The following is a 19,140-nucleotide window of genomic DNA, read 5'->3' on the forward strand; positions in this document are numbered from 1 at the left end:
GAAACCTCGGATCATCCTCGGCAGCGTCACGAGCAGTGTCTTCTTCGATGTAACAGGGAAATTATAATGGGCAGGAGGCGGCATTCCTATGTCCCCCCAATACACGACCTACTCTATACTAACGACTACTCCATCTAAAAACACTCCAGTAGGCACCTCCCGCAGGGCCGAGTTTCAGCGGCGCCTCGTGGCAGGTCAGAAACTCGGTATTTGTTTCGTCTTTTTCCGCTCTGCACTAGGTTGTGTTGGCCTCTATGGCGTTGGCGGCGCGCGGGCGGTGCGATTACGATCTGGTGTTGGCTGCGCAAACTAAATAAAATGCGAACTAATTAGCGAATTGGTTTCCTTCAGTATGCCTTACATAGAAAAAACATGTTACAGCGTGAATGCGCTTGAAAGCAGAAAGCGCGAACAGGTGGCACGCACCCACGTTTAACAGAAGAACCCGAGGAGGTAGGAGTTAGGTAGGAGGAACGAGTTTTCCTGCCCCTAGTGAGAACGCCTCACACTAGATGGCGCTAAAACTCGGCCCTCAGCCGGGAGCAGGCTCTTCCATAGGGAGCGCTCAGATGGAGTGGTCGTAAGTATAGAGTTGGTCGTGGTCCGATACACGAAGCGAGGTGTAACGGAAGTGGGCGGAGCCACGAACTCTTCTCAACCAATGGGGAGCTCGTCAATAGGTGTCGCTATTGAAATTTGTGGCAAAAAACCCTGGTTGCATGGCATTTCCATGGCAACCCGCTTTGTTTGTCCAAGAAATCAATGGCATGGCGGCGTCCACTGAATCGATGTTAAACAGGCGAGATTTGGAGCCCAACACTTGCCTGACCAGTAGGAAGTCGGCGTGTAGCGGACGCTCTCGACACCGATCCAGGAGCGTCGTCTAGAACGAGTCGTCATAGCGCGGCTTTGGAAAGCGATGGCGTGTCAGTCGTCGTACGCACGAACGCTCAGAATGGCACCACGGGTTGAGAAAGCCACAAAAACCCTGCTTCCAGAAGGTGTTGGTTTCACTCCGCCGTGGCGAAAATGCTGGTTCGCATCGAAATACCTTTCAGTGCGTCAATCAACCCTAACAAAAATCTGTAGTTAAATTCTTTTGAATTTTTGCAAAAATATTCCAAAAGCCGGGAATCATAATGATAAAAAAAACTGCTCCGACTTTACTGATTAAATTGTTAATCTTGTTGAGTAAAGTCGGAGCAGTTTTTTTTATCATTTTGAATTTTTGTTAAAAATTTCCTGGAGTCGTATTGAATTTCTTTTTAAACTTTTTTGATGTTTTTTAGAATTTGTTTTGACAACTTATTTAACTCCTAGTTAAAATTGGCCACTTAATTTTTTTAGAATTGCTTCTTATATACATTCTTTTGAATTCCTTCTTACATAAATTTTGTTGAATTCTTTTGACGGAACCGCAGATTTACGTTTAAGAAAACACTCAATTTTTTAAAATATATTTTTGAATTTCGTTAGGAAATAGTGTCTTTTTGGTACATACACATCCCACAAATAAGCAATGTAAACAAACACAAACACCATCAAGCACTCAACACCAGAAACACAGTCCTGTTGACAGCACCAGAGCCTTATATAGCCTACATATTGAAGGTAATCATTTGGCCGGTGACCACCTCAGCACTTGCTACGTTTCCATGTCTCCGGTCTCCTTCTCGAAAGTCTGCCTAAGGGAAGACACTGTTTTGAAGTTCGTGGACTCTATCTTTTACTAAAAAGCGTCGGTACAAATAATAATAATTTCGTGTAGTCGCTAAAACAACGTCCACAAAAACGGCTCATAGAACAAATGTTATCGCTTCTCTGCATAGCACCACTCAGGACGAAGCCAGTTAAGGCGGTTGCTCCACTTTAAAATAGCTATTTTGCTCTTCTTTACTAGTTGAATAGGGTCAATAATGCCACGATAGTCATTTACAAAGTGAGAACGGCTGGGCGTGTTTTTCGAACGCCTGGCCTCCAGCACGCACCCCATGCCTTCCTTCGTGCTTTGACTGCGCGGTTGAGCTCGAGGGGCGCAAGACGTCGAAGAGTTGTCAAGGATAGAAGGCTCGCGCTGGAGGCAGGAAAACGGAAGCTCCTCCCTACGGTTCTCAACTTGTCAGAGACTATTGAGAAACTTAGTAACTTTTGACATTTAATCAAGACGTATTATGTTAAATAAAAAGTCAACAGAAAGTCTGTAGCTTTTCTTTTGAAACTGGCTACAGAAAGTCGACTGAATAATTTAAACACGAAGTAAACAGAACGTCTGCAGTATTTCTGATAACATTTTCAACAGGAAGTCAACAGAAAAACATCCAACGTAGAGTTAATAAAAAGTCAATAGCTTTTCTTTTGACTCAGGCAGAAGAAAATCATAAAAAAAATTTCAGCACAAAATCAACAAATTTTCTGTTGACCATGTCAACAGGAAGTCAGTCAAAAGAAAGTAATCAGAGTGAACAAGAACTCAACACATTTTCAATAAAAAGTAAAAAAAAAAAAACATCCGTCATATCGGACCCCGCACACGACCGCAGAACAAATAAAATAATAAAAAATGTCTCTTTTTATAAAATAATATAAAGAAATAAAGTCTATAGGTTTCCTTTTTATTCTTTAGAAAAAGACCTACAAAAAACGCCGTTACAACTTCTTTTTAGTTTTTTAATAAATAAGTCTACAAAACAAGATCTATTGTTTTTCCTTTTGAATTTTTTTAGAAAATAACCTACAGAAAAACGTCTTTACAAGTTCTTTTAATTTCTTTATAAATAAGTCTACAAAAATTTCAATATTTTTTCCTTTTGAAAGTTTTTTGACAATAGTCAAAACAAAGTGCGTGTATAAAGGAATTCAGTAGGATCGCGGAAAGTCGATAAGAAGTCTTAAAAATTTAAAAAAGAATGTTGAGACCCGCTTTTGTAAGGGAAATTGAAAGCCAGCCGCGACAGCGAGCAGACAAAGCAGACCGCAGGCACGAAAAGACGTAGCCTAAGCCTAACGCAGTCGACTGAGCGGCGAGCAGACGCAGGGAGCTTGGTTAGATTTAGTTTGGACAAGAGCGGTTCGGTGCGCAAGGCAGTCTGGGATTGGGCCCTTTTTCCGGCGTCGCTGGACATGACGCCATGCCGAAACCTGCCCTATTTAAACGTCCTTGGGATGTAAAGACTCCAACTAATGTGGCCGACCCAAACCTCCTTAACGGCGTTTGGAAAGTTAATGGAGAGTTTCAGAATAGGGGGCCGTAAAGCTTGGGGGCCCCAAAGAAATGAGGGCTCATCAATGCGCATGCGCAGAACCCAAACTCGGTTTGGAATTTTGGGTTGGCGCTTGAGGCCGGGTTGTGTCGGCCAACATGGCGGCGCCCTTTCCGCTCGCTTCGGAGCAAATTCTTCATGGTCGCTGCAGTATTAGCTACGTTCATTGCCAATGAATAGTGCAACCGCCTTTCGCTTCGCTTTATCTCACTCAAATCACAAAGAACGAGCGGTGGGGTCGCCCCATTTTAAAGATCGTCCCCGATTTTGGCCGTTTCTAAGCCTTAAACATACGCGGTAACCGTTGACATGGCAACGTATTGCTACTCCGTGGCTCCGAGTAAATTTTGTTTGTAGCACGATACCTGCATCTTGAAAACAAGCATTTCAAGGCTTCAAAGTCGCTCTGGCTCAGATCTAAATAGTGCAGCTGCTCGCAGAGTATGCGCGCTCGCGTTCGTCTCAGTCTTGGCATAGTTGAAGGCCTAAATCTTCGGCTGCAGATGGTCAAAGCGCACACTAACGGCCAAAAAATTTGAGAACGAAACATACCCCGAAAAATTCGAGAACGAGCACAGGAGGAAGAAAATAGAACGCAGGAAAGAGCGCTGACTCCGACCTTACGCATTGTGAAAGAACGAGAAAGAGGAAGCTTCAGACATGAAGCCCACGCGCACCCAAAAGGTAAAAAAAGAAAGAATAAAAACAGATACATTACTAAGTTACAGTAGAAAAGGAGAAAACTGACATTATTAGGGTGCCTGCATGTCTGTCTGTCTCAGGGTGAAGACATCCATTGTTGCACTGAATGTGCCAGCGCATGACGCTCTCGCGCACTCGCTGCATGGCTTGGGCGGTAAAATGGCGTCTATGCATTAGCCAAAGCTACGCGCTCGAGCTGAGTGACACCGGATTGCGCGCACTTCAAAAGGCATGAAAAACAATTGAGCGGAAAAATGGCTGAGATGTCACCACTCAAGCAAAGGCGCGCGTGTGTATGAAGGCACTCTATACATTATCAAATCACGACAAATAAAAAAAAAAAGATGAGAAAAAAGAAGACAGAACAACATAGGGTGCCTACATGTTTGTCTGTCTCAGGGTGAAGACATCCATTGTTGTCCTGAATCTGCCAGCGCGTGATGCTCTCGCGCACTCGGTGCGTGACTTGGGCGGTAAAATGGCGTCTATGCATTAGCCAAAGCTACGCGCTCGAGCTGAGTGACACTGGTATGCGCGCACTTCGAAATGCATAAAGAAAAAGATTGGGCGGAAAAATGGCTGAGATTAGTGCCACTAAATAAGCTACGCTTTAGAGTAACGACACTTCGCCATATTGTGTCTTAAAATCATGGTTGCCAGTTATCTGAAGCTTTATCTGAAATCACAGGAAACACTTCTCCGCCCTCTAAAAATGTTTAAACAGTTCGCGATAGAGCAAAGCAATCTTAGATGACCTTCCTAACACCAACTCTAATGCTGAGGAAGCCTCCCTTATGAATCAGGACGATCGGCAGTTGTGTCTGCTCTGCATACGAGCCAAAATGGCGGCGCCCACAACAATGTCGAGGAACGGAGTGCCGATACTCTAAGCGCAGCTCATTTAGTGGCTCTAGCTGAGATGTCACCACTCAAGCAAAAGCGCGCGTGTGCATGAAGGCACTCTAAAACAACAACGTGGGCTTTTTTTTTTTTTTTTTTTTTATTTGGGAAAATGCAAGAGAGGTTAGCCAGAAAATGCATTCCGGCTGGCTACTCAGCATGGGAAGGGGAAAAGGAAGAAAGATAGCACTAGAAAGGCATACGTTATGGGTTGCTTCATATCTGAAGGTTCCTCTTTTTCTTTCTTTCACAATATATAGGTTGGGAGTCAACGCCTTTTCCTGTGTTTTGTTGTCTTCCTCCTGTACTTGTGCGCTGTTTTAGGTATGTCTTAAGTACCAGATAGCTCAACTCTCTATGCTACTACAAGAACAAGCGTCAAATTAGAGCGCTACGGATTGGATTGTTTCGGCTACACCCAAAGCGGGATGGCCGAACGAGTCGAGGCCGATCCAAGGCCAGACGAAAATGGCAGAAGAGAAGGCTCCCGCGCGCGTTCGCTTCTCAATCGACGATGGCATTTATGTGCTACGCGAGGTGTACGCCACTAACCCATTCGAGGATTCCAAGAGATAGACTTCAATTGCCGAAAGGGTTTCCGTCTCCGAAGCAATCGGAAGAATTACTCCACGCGGGCCATCCGCGATCAGGTTGACCTGCTGCTGGCAGAGTTTAGTACGAAGCTCAGATTTCTCGGTAAATTTTCGTAACGTAACGCAAAAAAAAAAAGACGGGTCTCTGTGAACGAGTTTTTAGCCACGGAGTAGCAATACGTTAGCATGTCAACAGCTACTACGTATGTTTAGCCTTAGGAACGGCCAGAATCAGGTACGATCTTTAAAACGGGGCGAGCCCACCGCTCATTCTTTGTGACTTGAGCGAGATGAATTAAAGCGAAAGCCGGTTGCACTATTCATTGGCAATGAAATTGGCTAATACTGCAGCGACCATGACGAATTTGCTCCGAAGCGAGCGGAAGGGACGCCGCCATGTTCGCCGGCAGAACCCGGCCCCAAGCATTTGGGAGCCCCACGCTATTTCTCGAATTTCACGTTGGGGGCACGCGCCGACCCAAAACCTCTAACGTAGTTTGGGTTCTGCGCATGCGGAGTGCTGGGACCCTACTTTTTGGGGCCCCAAAGCTTTGGGACCCCCTATCATAAACCTCTCTATAACTGTCGTGCTGCATCAGCTACAGGATGGGCTAAAAGCAAGCTACACCAACTAGCGTTGTGCCTGTGACCGGGGAATGGCCCGTCGAGTTCGCAGATCATTCTATTGGCGCACATGATAGCCTGGTATTTGAGGACGTGCACTCTCTTGTGACCAGAGAAGTAAATCTTCTGATTCAGAGATGGTCGGCAGATGGGTCTTGCTGTGCCATTCCAACTGGTGTTACCCTTCCTATTATTTGAACCACAAGCCACGATAAAGTGTCGTTCCAGCGGAAATGTTTTGCGTTTTAGTAATTTTTCACTGTTAAGAAGTTCGTTCGTTGTCCACAATGGCGCTGCATGCAAAAAAAGAAAAGGCGAGCGTGCCGCGTTGCGTCGTCACAAACCCTATTCTATAAGCACGCTGCGTGAGATGTCGTTGCGTTGGGTACCCCAAAGCGTTGTGTTCCCCAAAGCGTTGGGGCCCCCTATTCTAAAACTCTCTAATATTTTCGAAAGGGGGGTATGTGCTCATTATCCCTATGCCCGTCTGCGGAGACTGGAAGAGTACCTTCTTTTGTTTTTATCCGTAGTGCTCACACAAGCCTCTTCCGATTAGCCTCTCTTGCGCTCGCTACAGTTGGTACTCAACCAAGGAAAGTAAAAAAAAAAATAAAAAAAAAAGAGCGGCGTAATGTTTTTGAGAAAACAAATTCCGAAGAAGGGGACAGCAATCTCCCTCCTTCAGAATCTCCTGAAGAGTTCTGACGCGAATGCTGAAGCAAACAAGCTCCACCGGCCGGAAAAAAGAAACCTCAAACCAGTCGCTTGCGTACTTTCTCTGCTTGTCGTCTGCTTCAAGAACGTGAAAACGCCACCGCCCTATGCGCCAGCTTTCCCGCAATGTTTCTCCTCCTGTCACGTGATTTCCCGCCGCGCTGTGAGTGGCAAGCGAGAAAGCTGCCGCTTTGCCGTGGCGAAAAATTTCCAACCTGGTAACCATGCCGCTCAGCGGCTGCGGCTGGCCAGAGCACCACGACAGCAGAAATCGCGCCGCTCTAAGGCCAAAATCGCATGTAAAACCCGCTTCAAGCGGGTTTCACATGCGGCGATTCCACGGCCGAAACCGCTGCCGCTAGCCGCGCGGTGGCACAGATCGCGAGATTTCATTTCACATTAGCGTTTTCTGCCGTTGCGATGGCCAATGTTGCTTGCAGCAAGCAGATGCGCACAGTCGGTTACAGCAGCTTCAAACAAAAATTTTAATCCCTTCGTTTTCCGTTTCCCCTTTAATTTCACCTTAACAAAACGAAAAAAGCGTCGCAAATACTAAATTAACCTTGGTCTTATTTGTTTATGGTTCTTTTTTCAAACTTCGTTTTTGCGGAGGATGAACCCTGGGATCATCCTCGGCAGCGTCACGGGCAGCGCCTTTCTCGGATGTAAAGACTCTAACTGATATGGCCGACCCGAACCTCACGAACCGGTAGTAGTGCAGTGGTTTCATACCGGTCTTGCCGATCACTTTCACGGCCTAGTCACTGTTGTGTCGAAAGAGAATAAAGAAGGAGTAGTCTGTGTGAGAAGACGAAGAAGAAGATGCAAAACCTATCTCAATGACGGCGTTCCTTCTTGATTTAACTTGGCTACACCACATAATGGCGCCGAGGTAAAGTGGAGATATCTTTATATATCTTTATTAATGCTGCAGCGCATGCCATGCGAAGACAAGAATGAGTCATGCAACGCTGCCGCCGCCCCCTTCTTTGCTTGAACGTCCTGGAAGACCCGCGGTTCCATGCGACCAATGGCGACGCATGTTCGAGAATTACCTCGACTGCGTCGATGAGGCTTCTCTTACGTCGAAACTGAAAAAGGCACTGCTACTACATGCCTTAGGAACAGAAGGACAGCGAGTCTTCTTCACGTTGCCTCACGTCACTGCCGCTTCCCTTGCCTACACTCCCTACTGCAACGACGTTTACGGCAAGTGATGCTGCATCCATATAAATTGTTACCATTACTACTTACGTGTATCAGGATGCTATTGCGACTCTGGAGGCACGCTACGCCGCGACGTACAACGTCATTACAGAACGCCGCAAGTTTCGCCAGCGTACTAAAGCTCCTGGTGAAACTATTGATTAATTACTCACTGCATTACGGGGACTTTCTCAGACTTGCAATTTCGGCTCGTCGTCCGACGAAGCAATACGTGACCAACTGGTAGAAGGCGCTTCCATGTCTCACGTTCGTGAAAGACTCCTTTTAGAAGGTTCTGTTCTTACGCTAGAAAGAGCTTTGAAATTGGCTCGCAGCGTGAAACAGTCCAAAAAGGAAGTACAAACAAAGGAAACTCCTGCGGTTGTACAGAAACTTCGCAAAGCCGGAGGAAAGAACTCGAAGTTAAAATTCCAACCAGGCGTCGGCACATCAGCCAAACATCAGAGAACATGCTACCGCTGCGGATCAGCAGATCACCTTGCAAATGCTACTACGTGTCCAGCAAGGAACAAAACCTGTTCCAAATGCACAAAGCAGGGTGACTTGAACTCTGTTTGTCGCTGCACAGCGTCAGTAATGGAGGTGGTGAGTACAAGGAACTTCAGTTCGCTTGAAGAAAGAGAAGAAACTGATCCTGTCACGAAAGTCACGGAAGTTGCAGAAGTTCGCAATCCAGGTAGAACAGCAAAATGTAAAATTCCTGCTTGACACTAGTTCTGCAGTTTCTATCCTTTCTCACGACATCTACCAGAAGAACTTTTCTAGTCAGCATCCACTTCAACCAGCTGCAATACACCTACAAAACTACTCAAGGCAACGCATGCCACCACTTGGATGTTTTGTGGCAACAGTTACCTACCAAGGTTCTTCAGCCCAACTTGTGCTTTACATCGTGACACAAGGAACAACCCTGTTTGAACTGTATGGACTTTCAGCATTGCGATTTCGCATTGAGGAATTTACATTGCAGTGCATGGAAACCTCAGCACCAACTTCCACTGATTTAAAAACTATCGTGGATTCTACCTATGCTCACCTGTTTACTTCAGGTATAGGTCTTTCAAAAGGGTACGAGCACCAAGTCAAGGTGAAGAAAGAAGTCGCTCCTGTGGCGGTTAAACTCCGTCGATTGCCGCTGACGGTTCGAAATGAAGTGTCTAAGGAACTTCAAAGGTTACTAGACATGAACATAATAGAACCAATCAACGCATCTGAGTGGGTATTACCCATTGTTTTTGCAAGAAAGAAGGACGGAAAACTACGACTCTGCGTGGATCTCCGTGCTCCAAACAAAGCGATTGTCGTCGACCGGTTTCCCCTACCGAACACGGAAGAACTGCTGAATGCCTTGCATGGAGCCAAGGTATTCTCCAAGCTGAATTTGACATCAGCTTACCATCAAGTCCCTCTATCACCTGAGAGCCGCGACCTTACCGCCTTCATCACTCATGATGGCCTCTACCGCTTCAAGAGAGTGTGCTTTGTTCTGGCGTCAGCGCCCTCCGCTTTCCAGAAATTGATGTCAGACATCTTTGTCGGATGTTCGCGAGTTTTTTGCTATCTCGACGACATCATAATTTTCGGTGTTGACGCAGACGACCATGCAAAGAACCTGCTGAGGGTTCTACAGCTCATTTCAGACACTGGTCTGAAGCTAAATGACAAGTGTGTCTTCGGAGTAACAGAATTGACTTTCGTTGGACATACGGTCACTCCAGAAGGTGTCACTCTTCTACAAGCAAACGTCAAGGCCATACAAGAGGCTCCTGCGCCAAAGGACCATAATTCCTTGCGCTCTTTTCTGGGACTTGCTGGCTACTACGCTAGGTTCCTTCGCAACTACGCTGATGAAGTAGAGCCACTAAGAGACTTACTGCGTGGTGAGAAAGCGTTTGTTTGGACAAACGAAGCTCAGCTGTGCTTCAAAAGAATCAAGCTGCTAATCGCCCACTGCAGAGCACTTTCTATGTTCAACCCAGAATTGCCAATCCTCGTTACGACGGACGCATCTGCATATGGTATTGGCGCAGTCCTCCAACAAGCAAAGGTATCCAAACTGCAAACCATTGCGTTTGCTTCAAGGACGCTTTCACCAGCAGAACGTAAATATTCTGCTGGGGAACGAGAAACCCTTGCGGACATTTGGGCGCTAGAACATTAGAATGTCTACCTTTGGAGACGATTTTTCACCCTCTTCACAGATCATCAGGCGCTAACCGCATTACTGAGCTCACAAAGCACGGGTCACCGTCCGCTCAGAATTGCTCGATGGACAGCACGGCTCCTAAACTACAAATTTGGATGTAGCAGACTGCTACATCAAAAGATCCTGTGCTACAAAAAGTTCTGCCCTTCCTTGCTATGACATGGCCATCAAAGGTCAAGCTGGGTAACGATTTCCTACCATACCAACACGTGAGATCCGAGCTGTCAGAGGTCGATGGATTCCTTCTACGGGGAGAACGGATAGTAGTTCCCCAGGCAATGACTTCCAAGATCATCGCCCTAGCACATGATTCACATCTAGGAATCGTCCGTACGAAGCAACGATTGAGGCAGTGGTACTGGTGGCCAGCTATGGATGCCGCTGTAGAACGTGCGGTTCATGGTTGCTTAACTTGCATGACTGCTGACAAGTCTGCAAAGACTTTTGCTGCTCCTTTGCATCCAGTACCACTTCCCGCACGTCTTTCGCACAAGCTTGGTATAGACATTGTGGGTCCAATTGAGAGAGCCTCACAACGTTATCGCTTCATCATCACAGTCATGGACTATTACTGTCGCTGGCCTGAAATTGGTTTTGCCAGTACGGTAACATCAAACTCAGTGACCAGCTTCCTACTGACTCTTTTCAGCCGTGAAGGTTATCCGACTGAGATTGTCTCGGATCATAGAAGCCAATTTACATCGGAAGAGTTTGAAGGTTTTCTACGGGAGCTTTGCATTCGTCACAACTTCTCATCGGTTTACTATCCACAGTCTAACGGAATGATCGAAAGATTCAACAGAGTTTTGAAAGGTTTTATTCAGTTCGCACTTCTCGAAGAACGAAACCTCGAGGAAGCACTTACCGAATACATCGGTGTTTACCGTGCAACGCCACACTCAGAGCCGTATATTGGGAGAGTTTGGCCAGTGGGTGTGGCGACGAAAGCACCGGAGAGAAGAAAAGTAAATGAAAGGGAGGAGAGCGCCGAATGAGCGAGAGAGAAAGAAGGGAGCGGAGAAGAGACGACCGCCATTTTTTCGCAACGCTGTCAGAGGCTGGTCGGAGAAGAGCACTGCTGAGGCTACGCGTCGTCTGCTATCACTCTTATCTACGTCCTGGATAATGGCCTGGGTACAAGCGGTACTCCTCAATGTCCCGCCTAAGACACGGGATATAAGCAGCCCTGTGAAGAAAACTATCCGTGAAGCCTCTGAAAGCGGCCTAAAAAGATCGAAGTACCACCTGTAAACGGCCCTAACCCGCCCGAACGTCTTTATGCGGCTCACTTGACAGCCGCCGAAGCGCACCGTCACGCTTAAAAGAAAAGAAAGCGCGAATGAAGCACAAAAGCCCGTAAAAGCCGCGTGTCTCCGCGTCTCCCCCTCACCGCTGTCGGCGGCGGGGCGCACGTTCGAGCCCCATTCCCTCTCTCAAGTCCCTTTCTCTCTCTCTCTCTGGAAAGTTGAAAACAAAAACAAGAATTTTTTTGCGAGTCCTACCGCGCATGCTCAGCCCGCGCAAAAGGCGTAGCTTGGCCGGTAGTCGCGCGAAATTGCGTTGTCGTCGTCGCGTTCTCTTGTGCGCGCAAGCCGCACCGTTCAAAAAGGGAAGTTGGTTAGAGATCTACGGCGGTGATGTATTCATCGCAAGACATCAAAGGTGTGTTGCGAGGTCAATGCCACGCAAGCAACTGCGAGTGCGATGGCTACAGCAGGGCCCTCGACAACTGCAGCCAACCTGCGGCTCCTCACCAAGCGACGTGGTGCGTTTACTGCGGCCACAGCCCTGTACAGCACGCACGGATTAGTAAGTGCCGCTTTTATTTCATGTTTTTCTGCGTGTGTCAGTCGAGGGGCACGCGTGTTCGGAACACCGTTGAGTACCCGACCGCTTCGGTATGCACTTCCGTTGCGTTGTTCCGTGTGACGCTACCGAGACGTATGCCGTTATTGCATTTTAGTTTTAGTTTCACGTAGGGGGAGGCACTCACTTGATCGAATGACGTTTTAGCGAACGCCCACGTTTCCCCGAATGACACTTTAGCGAACAGTCGGACGCCACGAAGCGGCGTTTTCGGGTGGGCCAAATGGGTTCACATTTTTGTAATAAGCCGCCGCAGACTCGCCGGCGAAGCGGCGTAAAGCGCAGCACGGCGGATGGGTTAATGCGCGCCGCCGTTATTCGCTAAAACGTCGATTCGCTCAAATGTCGCTGTTCGCTAAAATGTCACTGGCTCATGTGATATGGACCCCGATGTGCGTGTCATCTTAGTATGAACAGTCGATTGCCGCTTGCTGCCGCGGGCGTGGATATTTTTGTGGGCTCCCAGCGCCGGGTGCCTGGTAGAGCAGCATGGGAGGGGGGGGGGGGGGGGGGATGGTGATGGTGATGGCGGCGGCGGCGGCGGCCCAAAGGATTGCTACCCGTTTTTTACGCGTATTTTTATGTTTGACTGTCTTGTTCACCCACCATTTCCTGGTATTGTCTTTTTTTTTTCTTCTTTTTCTCCCCCATTTGGCGGCGGGCAAACAGGCGCATCTGCGTACGAGTCTCAACCTTTCTGTCTAGCCTTGCACGCTGCCGAGTGAGTAACCCAACTGTGGAAAGAAAAATTATTATTAATATTATATCCTCTGTGAGTTCGTGCTGTCGGCATTGAGTACTGCATAAAATGACATTACAACAAAAAAAACATAGGCACCCAGCACATACAGATACTATGTGCTTGTTGCACCCCCCCCCCCCCCCCCAAAAAAAAAAAGAAAAAAAAAGTTAAGTTATTTAGGAGTCCTCACGTCTTGTTTTTTTTCCTTCTGGGTTGCATAATTTTTTTTTTCTGAGGGGGCAGTATTGTGATGATTTTACACTCGGCCGTCAATGTCAAGCTTGTTGCACAGCTTTTTAAACTAACAGTGGAGAAAACATTCCACAAGTGACTTTGTATAACCTTAGACAATTTACAGCCATGTTTATTTCTACAGCTCTTTCTGCCCAAGGGAAACAAAGATGGTGCTAGAGCACCCATTCATTCGTGCCTTTTAGATAATACTGTGGGCTTGGAAATTTAAACAAATGTTTAATGCCAGCTGCTGACCAGGAAGCTAATACTGCCAGTAAAAACATTTGATGTTCTCGTGTGATGCCAGATTCATACCAGTTCCATAAATTGAAGTTATGAAAGTGTCATTTTTGCTGCCATATAGATAAAAAGACCACATGAGGACAGCATAATTGTAGACATTGACAGTATTTATGACTATACGACATCAACAATGACATTTCTGACTTCATGCAGCTTGATTATTTGCTCTGTTTGCAGGTATATTTGAAGGCGAGTCATGCGATCTGTCTGACAACATGCAAGGGTCTACTTCGCAAGGTGCCATCATCAGTACCTCTGAGGTCATGAACAACAGCACCTGCACTGCTGCTGAAATTCTGCTTGGTGAGTACCAACATGCATATGTTGTGGTTAACACAGTTGTTTTGCAATAATTGAATCAACTTCCTGTTCACGTGGTTAAAAAGTCATTAAGGCAACAACTGTCGCCTTGATGACACGGGCAGGATTCCCTTGATTGTACTGTTAACTTCAGCTGTTGAACAACGAAATCATGTATGTACATAAATTCATAAACAGCATTGGCACAGTGCACACATTAGTTAAGCATAAAAAGATGAACACTCCTAGGGATAGCAATTGGAACCTCTCTTAACAGGCTTTCAGGACAGTCAGTAAAGGGCCTTCATCTTGCAATTATAGTTGTAAATATAAAGGGGGACTAAAATGTTAAGATGAGCTAGTTAATAAGTTTATATGTTCCTGCACAAAGAAGTCATGAACCGAGAAGGCTCGAAACATTTGTGTATTATTATCCAGCTTGCCTGCACCCCTGTATTAATTGCATCAACATCATAACCTTAATGTAGGCCTCACACTTGCCGGTCGTAATGCTGGTGGGAGTTGTTGAAACCCGTTTGCTCTACTGACGTCTTAGGGCTCCACTGGAAATGGAGAGGTCCCTGGTTTGAAACCAGGACCAGGCGGATTTCTTCAGCTGCACACCAGTCACCTAGCTGCTGTTGGAGATTTTGCATTTGTCCTTTGTCCCCTCGTTCCCCTTCTCCAGGGATAATTTATCGTTTATTCTTATCCAGCTTGCCTGTACCCCTGCATTAATTGCACTGGCATGGAACATTCAACACTGCATGAGTTACGTCTGAAAGGTTATTTTAAAAAAGCCGCCTTTTTATAGCTATAAGCACATATTTTTTACAGAAGTTTGTAACGACATCAAAACTCTGACATGTCTCAAATATTATTATTCCCACTGTCATGTATGTATGCTACTGTCATTTATCAGTCATGTATGGTTGCCCTTAACCAAGATCTAAAAAAGCAACTCTTTGTGCAGAGTACATTTTGAAGAAAGCAACAAGGCAGTTAGTGTAAATAACATGCTTTCCATTCAAGTGAAGGCCACTGGAACTCGCAGTACACAGGTGATAGGTTCATAATGAGTGCAATTAGAACAGTTATAATACTTGAGTTATATACTTAAAGAGCCCTTGGTCTCAGGCTTGGCCAGTTTGCTGACATGTTTAACACTGCTGTTTTTGTTTTGTGCCTCTGTCAACAATGCTGAAGATCATACAGTGGAAACAACCGACGGGGACGATAACATGGAAGTCACCCTGAGCCCAAGTGACACTGCAAACATGGAAGCCGCTCAGAGCCGAAGTGACACTGCAGACGGGACCAGGACGCCAGCCAGCTTGGAAGGACAGCATGTATGCTCTCAATGTAACTTTTTTTGTGAAGCGTACACTTCATTTGCCAGACACATGACGACTTTTCATCGTGGCACTAGTAGTGTCTTTGTGTGTAGTAAGTGCAGCTGCACATTTGCATTTTTGAAGCATTACAAAGAACATTTCAAGATATGCAAAAAGAAAACTTCAGCTTTCTCGAGTGCTAACTGTAGCTACAAAATGGATGATGGAAATCTTTTAGAACTTAGTTGTCCTGAAGGGCAGGATGCCACACAAAGTTCTACTATAGCTGATAGGCTGTCAAGTCTGTGCAGGTGCCTGGAAGGACAGCACAGGTGTCACAAGACAGTCATCGACATTGTTGTTGAGAGAGTTCATGAAATGTTCGCGATAGCTGGAGTGCCTATTAACACCGAACACATAAAAACTGACCGCCTTCGAAAGCGGCACTATCAAAATACAGGTGTCTTTGTGCCTCCTACTCAAGTGAAGCTCTTAGGGAATGCAAAAGCCTGTATTATAAAGCTATCAGATCTTCTTCAAAACCTTCTGAGTCATCCAGAGATTGTTGCCTATGTGAGAAGTCCATGCAGACCTCAAAATGATTCTGTCTTAGGGGATTTTTGGGATGGAGCGAGGTTTCATTCACATCCCATTTTTGAAAAGCATCAGAAAAATATCATCTTACTGAATTTATACTACGATGATATTGAACTTGCAAACCCTATCGGCACAAAGAGAGGTAACCTAGGTAAACTTGGTATTTTTTATGTGACACTGTTGAACTTGCCTCCTCATGAACGCTCCAAGCTGAGTAATATCTTCTTGTTGGGAACTGGTCACACAGCAAATTTGAAGAAGTATGATGCACGGCTGAAGTTTTTTGAAGATTTCATAGAAGTGTTGAGAGCGCTGGCCGATGAAGGGTTAGTTTTTGACACAGACAAAGGACCAGAAAGGTTTTTTGGTGCTGTAATGACCTTCACAGGAGACGCTCTTGCTACTCACTCTTTGGCAGGTTTTAAAGAATCGTTTAGCCCAACAGTGTTCCGCTCATGCCGTACTTGTCTTGTACCAACAGCAGACTATGTACAGTACACTCACCATGGACAATGTGTTCTTAGGTCGGAGAGTGAAGTCAAGGCACAGGTGCAGAGGCTTAAAGAAAGTACTTGTGTTGCAGAGCGAAAACAGCTTTCAAAGGAATTTGGCATCAATGGAGAGTCCGTTCTGACCTTGTTTCCTTTTTTTCTTTTGACCAAAGACATTTTGTATGATCCGATGCACATACTGCTGGAAGGTATTATACCGAAAGAAATTTCTCTTTTTCTTAACGTTGCAGTGAGGGAAAGGCATTGGTTTTCACTCAAGGAATTGAACGACGCAATCTCCAATTTTAAGTTTCATCGTGCAGTCAGTAGAAGCGACAAGCCAAGACTGTTCGAATCTGATTTAAAAGTGGTTTCTTCAGCGAGTGCATCCCTTGTGTTGATCCTTCACATCCCTTTGATCCTTGACGGCTACCTCCCTGAAAATTCTCCACTTCTAAAAAGTCTCGTTCGGTTAGCCCAGATTACACAGTTGGTTTTGTCTCCAGTTTTGACTGCAGAGGCAGTTGGAGACCTTGAAGAATTGGTTGCCAACCACCACGAAACATTTGTTGTGTGTTATGGGAAAAGTGCAGTCTTTCCTAAGCTCCACATGTTGCTTCACGTGGTTGAACAGATAAAAACTCATGGACCGGGGCGGCATCACTGGACCATGCGTATGGAGGCCAAAAATGCTGTTCCAAAATCGAAAAAGATGTTTAATTTTAAGAACATACCATTTTCGGTCAGTGAATTTCTCCAAACTAACATGTCTCACGCTCTTTGGAATTCTGATGGGAGTCCCAAAACTGGACATGCGACTACAAAGCTACCTTCGATTGCTGGTGTGCCTTACACTCTTACTCAAAGCTTTTGTAGTGCTGGACTGCCTGAATGTGGCATAGCGAAGACTGCTCTTGCTATGCCAAAGGTCCTTGTTAAAAATGTGTTACTTAGGGTAGACGATGTTGTTGTCATTGGAGCTGCCAGTGAAGCACCCTGCTTTTGCAAGATACGCGACATAGTTTCGTTTGAAGGTCAGGTCTTCTTGAAGTGCCAGCTCCAGACCACAACTTCCTATATGGAAAAGGCAAATGTTTTTGTTGGAAGTGATACTCTTCATGTGACCATATTTACACCCGAAAGTTTGCTTCTTCCATGGCCTGTTTTTTGGTACTCCAAAGAAGGAAGCGTTTATCACATTCCTCAATGTATTTCATCTTGCTCCCACATAGAAGCAGTGTGGTAACTGGTCTTCCTACTTACCGATGGTTTAGTAAGAAAAGGTACCCCTCCATTACCAGTTCACAAAAGAGAACTTAGGGTGTGTATTTAGGGGCAATTACTTGTACATAGCGGTATTATTGTGTGATGAGCTGCGAAGAATGCTTTCACATGCAATCACATTATGCTTGTTGTTCTCGCGAATGCACTATTGTATGTCCCTAATTTGTTTCTTGAAGATAAAGAAAAATGCAGTATAGTTTTATGCAGGCAAGTTTTAAAAGCAGGCTGTTGTCACAGAATACCTGATTGTGTTAAGCTGTTAGTTGGTGCTGGTTCTCCTGTTGTGACATGTCTCTTTATCACATTTCTACATGGTTTTATAATAAATTTGCATCATTACCGTCTGTCTTAAGTCACTTCGTTTTTTTGGAAACGCACAATAAGGTACTGGTGAAATGCTGTTCTTTTTTAAACCTTATATTTTTATTGTACATAAATTGACAATTAGGACTTTCATATTTTGTTTCTTCATATAGAGACCTCTTCCAAGTATGCACTGGTCTTCTGATAATCTGCTGCCCCAGTTCTCATCAGTGGTTCAGCCATTACTGAAAGGATTGGATATCAGCGAAAAAGACCACCGTCAATGCTCCAAGCGCTCCGCCACGAGCTCATTCATTTTCTTAAGTAAGTATTAAAATTAAACACAATAATATCCTTATTAAAAAAATAGTAAGGGCTGTTAATATATTCAAGCAGATCTGCCAGTTTGGAAGATAAATTTATTTTTAGAAGTGGCGCTGTTTACGAAGACTGGTAATGAACAGTAAGGCAGAATGCGGTACAGCTCACCATATAAGGATGCTCTGCTCTTACCAACCGTAGAATACCGTGCATCCGTATTAAGTGCCTACCCCCAAAATATTACACATGAAAAAAAATATGCACAGTACATACATATATAAAATTGATGACTTCACATGTGCCCTTCCCCTTTTTTTCGTGATTATCTTCAAATTTTGAGTGGGCACTTACTCAGTATTTTACGGAATATACCAAAAATATGGCTCAGCTTGTTCTGTTCTATGCTTCTTATTTATTCCACTTCATGAGTTCTATTGCAAAAGACTCTTTACTTATTTCAAAGAGGGCTTGTTTATTTTACTGTACAGCTTCACATGCCCTTTATAGCAGTGGAATTTCAAGCATTTGTTTTGTGCTAGCTTTCTTTCTTTGCCTCGATGTTTGCATTGGCAACATTCAGAGGGGATATACAGTGTATTCTATACTGATGGCAGCAAAGCTCAAAGATCCATGTGTGTTAAAGTTCACATAATTGTCACCAGGAGGTCAAAATCAATCCAGTCATCTTGGACATCTCTTAAAGCCAATTCATTGTGTTTGGATATAGAACACAGCCCTTTCCTATATCTTCTATTTCTGTTGGTCCTCACCAAGAAGATGGCAGAATCGTATTGCTCCTGGCCAGAAGAACATGGTAGAGTGTTATGCTAATAAGGCTTCTGTCTCAATTATTTTTCAGCGAGAATAAACTAATTAAAGATGGTAATTGTGCCATGCGGCGATGGAAGTACTTTGCATTAGGAGAGTCACTCGCATCAACTTACCCAAACATGCTCTGGGAGGAGGCCCGAAAAGACAAGAAAGGGCGAACTAAGTCACCGAAGGTAACTTCAATAGCAGTTTCCAAGTGAAAAATATTCAAAGGTGTTAAGGGACCCTGAAATAATAGCATCAGGCACGCAAAAAAAAGAAAAAAAGCTTGTAACTTTAGCGCAATGGGTCGGCGCAGTTTTTTCAGC

At 45.2% G+C, this 19,140-nt stretch overlaps 1 pseudogene; it reads left to right on the forward strand.

Moving 5' to 3' along the window:
* The window catches only part of LOC121046545, a 64,808-nt pseudogene that overhangs the window by 43,435 nt on the left and 2,233 nt on the right, over nt 1-19,140 (forward strand).

This window comes from Ixodes scapularis, unplaced genomic scaffold (assembly GCF_016920785.2).
Source record: "Ixodes scapularis isolate PalLabHiFi unplaced genomic scaffold, ASM1692078v2 ptg000712l_1__unscaffolded, whole genome shotgun sequence".
Classification (NCBI taxonomy): domain Eukaryota; kingdom Metazoa; phylum Arthropoda; class Arachnida; order Ixodida; family Ixodidae; genus Ixodes; species Ixodes scapularis.